We start from the raw sequence: 3,520 nt of genomic DNA, 5'->3' as shown, positions 1-3,520 counted from the left end.
CCCCCCCACTCACTCCCCCCCCCAACTCACCTTCCCCCCCAAACTCACCCGCCCCTCCCCCCCAACTCACCCGCCTCCTCCCCCCAAACTCACCCGCCCCTCCCCCCAAACTCACCCGCCCCTCCCCCCAAACTCACCCGCCCCTCCCCCCACTCACCCCCCCCACTCACCCGCCCCTTCCCCCCCAACTCACCCGCCCCTGCCCCCAACTCCCCCCCCCACTCACCCCCCCACTCACCCGCCCCTCCCCCCAAACTCACCCGTCTCCTCCCCCCAAACTCACCCGCCCCTCCCCCCAAACTCACCCGCCCCTCCCCCCAGTTCACCCGCCCCTCCCCCCAAACTCACCCTCCCCCCACCCCTCCCGCTCACCCGCCCCTCCCCCCTAAACTGACCCCCCCACTCACCCCCACCCCTCCCGATCACCCGCCCCCTCCCGCGCATGCGCAGTGCGCGGCTCATCGGCCAAGGTGGGCGAGCCGCGCGCGCTGTAGGAGGCGGTGGCGGCGGGGGGGGGTTGGGGCACGCAGATCGTCGTCGTCGTCGTCCCTTTAAAACATTGTTTTATTTCTCTCTCGCTCGCTCGTTACATCTTACTCTCAGCATCATCAGCATCGCGATTATTACTATTATCGTCGCGGCACCACTCGGCGTGCTCTCAACTTAACGCGGCTCAGCAGCATCATCATCGGCACCGACTCTCGCTGCTGCTGCTGCCCCGCGTGAAGCTGGGACCGGCCGCGCTACGGACGCAGGGAGCGGCGGCGGCGGCCAGGAGAAGTGGTGGTGAGTGGTGGTGGTGAGTGGGTGGTGGTGAGTGAGTGGTGGTGAGTGGTGGTGAGTGAGTGGTGGTGGTGAGTGGTGGTGGTGAGTGGTGGTGGTGAGTGAGTGGTGGTGAGTGGTGGTGGTGAGTGGTGGTGGTGAGTGGTGGTGGTGAGTGGTGGTGGTGAGTGGTGGTGGTGAGTGGTGGTGGTGAGTGAGTGGTGAGTGGTGGTGAGTGAGTGGTGGTGGTGAGTGAGTGGTGGTGGTGAGTGGTGGTGGTGAGTGAGTGGTGAGTGGTGGTGAGTGAGTGGTGGTGGTGAGTGGTGGTGAGTGGTGGTGGTGAGTGGTGGTGAGTGAGTGGTGAGTGGTGGTGGTGAGTGGTGGTGGTGAGTGAGTGGTGAGTGGTGGTGGTGAGTGGTAGTGGTGGTGGTGGTGAGTGGTGGTGGTGGTGAGTGGTGGTGAGTGGTGGTGGTGAGCGGCGGCGGCCGGGAGGAGTGGTGGTGAGTGGTGGTCGTGAGTGGTGGTGGTGAGTGGTGGTGAGTGGTGGTGGTGGTGAGTGGTGGTGGTGAGTGAGTGGTGGTGAGTGGTGGTGGTGAGCGGCGGCGGCCAGGAGGAGTGGTGGTGAGTGGTGGTGGTGAGTGAGTGGTGAGTGGTGGTGGTGAGTGGTGGTGGTGAGTGGTGGTGGTGAGTGAGTGGTGGTGGTGAGTGGTGGTGGTGAGTGAGTGGTGAGTGGTGGTGAGTGAGTGGTGGTGGTGGTGGTGAGTGGTGGTGGTGAGTGAGTGGTGAGTGGTGGTGAGTGAGTGGTGGTGGTGAGTGGTGGTGGTGAGTGAGTGGTGAGTGGTGGTGAGTGGTGGTGGTGAGTGGTGGTGGTGGTGGTGAGTGGTGGTGAGTGGTGGTGGTGAATGAGTGGTGGTGAGTGGTGGTGGTGGGTGGTGGTGAGTGAGTGAGTGGTGGTGAGTGGTGGTGGTGAGTGGTGGTGGTGAATGAGTGGTGGTGAGTGGTGGTGGTGGGTGGTGGTGAGTGAGTGAGTGGTGGTGAGTGGTGGTGGTGAGTGAGTGGTGGTGAGTGGTGGTGGTGAGTGAGTGGTGGTGGTGGTGGTGAGTGGTGGTGGTGAGTGAGTGGTGGTGAGTGAGTGGTGGTGGTGAGTGGTGGTGATTGGTGAGTGGTGGTGGTGAGTGAGTGGTGGTGGTGAGTGAGTGGTGGTGAGTGGTGGTGGTGAGTGAGTGGTGGTGGTGAGTGAGTGGTGGTGGTGAGTGGTGGTGAGTGAGTGGTGGTGGTGGTGAGTGGTGGTGGTGGTGGTGGTGAGTGGTGGTGGTGGTGAGTGAGTGAGTGGTGGTGGTGAGTGAGTGGTGGTGGTGGTGAGTGAGTGGTGGTGAGTGAGTGGTGGTGGTGAGTGAGTGGTGGTGGTGGTGAGTGGTGGTGGTGGTGAGTGAGTGGTGGTGGTGGTGAGTGTGGTGGTGGTGAGTGGTGGTGGGTGGTGAGTGAGTGGTGGTGGTGAGTGAGTGGTGGTGGTGAGTGAGTGGTGGTGGTGGTGAGTGGTGGTGGTGAGTGAGTGGTGGTGGTGAGTGGTGGTGGTGAGTGAGTGTACCTGGAAGGTGTGGTGGTGAGTGGTGGTGGTGAGTGAGTGGTGGTGAGTGAGTGGTGGTGAGTGGCGAGTGGTGGTGGTGAGTGAGTGGTGAGTGGTGGTGAGTGGTGGTGGTGAGTGAGTGGTGGTGGTGAGTGGTGGTGAGTGGTGGTGGTGAGTGGTGGTGAGTGAGTGGTGGTGAGTGAGTGGTGGTGGTGGTGAGTGAGTGGTGGTGGTAGTGAGTGGTGGTGGTGAGTGGTGGTGGTGAGTGATGGTGAGTGGTGGATGGTGAGTGGTGGTGGTGGTGAGTGGTGGTGGTGAGTGAGTGAGTGGTGGTGGTGCGTGGTGGTGGTGGTGCGTGGTGGTGGTGAGTGGGTGGTGGTGAGTGGTGGTGAGTGAGTGGTGGTGAGTGGGTGGTGGTGAGTGGGTGGTGGTGGTGAGTGGTGGTGGTGAGTGGTGGTGGTGAGTGAGTGGTGAGTGGTGGTGGTAAGTGAGTGGTGGTGGTAAGTGAGTGGTGGTGGTGAGTGGTGGTGGTGGTGAGTGGTGGTGAGTGGTGGTGGTGAGTGGTGGTGAGCGAGTGGTGGTGGTGAGTGGTGGTGAGTGGTGGTGGTGAGTGGTGTGGATGAGTGGTGGTGAGTGAGTGGTGGTGGTGAGTGGTGGTGAGTGAGTGGTGGTGGTGAGTGAGTGGTGGTGAGTGGTGGTGGTGAGTGAGTGGTGGTGGTGAGTGGTGGTGGTGGTGAGCGAGTGGTGGTGAGTGAGCGAGTGGTGGTGAGTGGTGGTGGTGAGTGGTGGTGAGTGAGTGAGTGGTGCACGGTGCGAGGCCAAAGTGAAGTTGTCGGGGCAGTGGCGGATGACGGACATTGTGGACGAGGGGCATCATCAGCAGTAACAGGGACGGGGGGGGGCAGCGACCTCGTGCGAAGCTACATATTGAGCAGCACGGGGGGGGGGGGGGTAGAGTGAGCGGTGGCGCAGCGGTTAGCGCACTGCTCATGCACGCATCCCGAGTTCGATTCCCGGACAGGGCCAACGCAGCTGAACGGTGAGTGAGAGAGTGACTGATGATTGGAGGTGTTTAAGGGCCACTTCTTATAACTGTGTGTCCCATACCTGTCAACCCATGCGGGTTGTCCCCTATTCGTGTGCAGGGAAACTGAGTTTTCAGGTCCATACTGCGTGCGGTCGTTTCAAAAA

The 3,520-nt window shown here is 62.1% G+C and overlaps 1 protein-coding gene across 3 annotated transcripts in view; it reads left to right on the top strand.

Moving 5' to 3' along the window:
- The first annotated feature begins 503 nt into the window (after positions 1–503).
- The window catches only part of LOC133345871 (thyroid hormone receptor beta-A-like), a 108,061-nt gene continuing 105,044 nt past the window's right edge, over positions 504–3,520 (top strand). For 2 of the 3 annotated variants that reach the window (XM_061556926.1, XM_061556927.1), the window contains exon 1: positions 504–786. The gene's annotated coding sequence lies outside the window, so the exon portion shown is untranslated. Of the gene's footprint in view, positions 787–1,358; positions 1,384–3,520 lie in introns of those variants that run through there. The other variant, XM_061556928.1, reaches the window with a different exon arrangement.

The sequence above is a fragment of the Lethenteron reissneri genome, chromosome 23 (genome assembly GCF_015708825.2).
Source record: "Lethenteron reissneri isolate LAM-NWPU_2019-01 chromosome 23, ASM1570882v1, whole genome shotgun sequence".
Classification (NCBI taxonomy): Eukaryota; Metazoa; Chordata; class Hyperoartia; order Petromyzontiformes; family Petromyzontidae; genus Lethenteron; species Lethenteron reissneri.
This window is presented reverse-complemented; position numbering and strand designations above follow the sequence as displayed.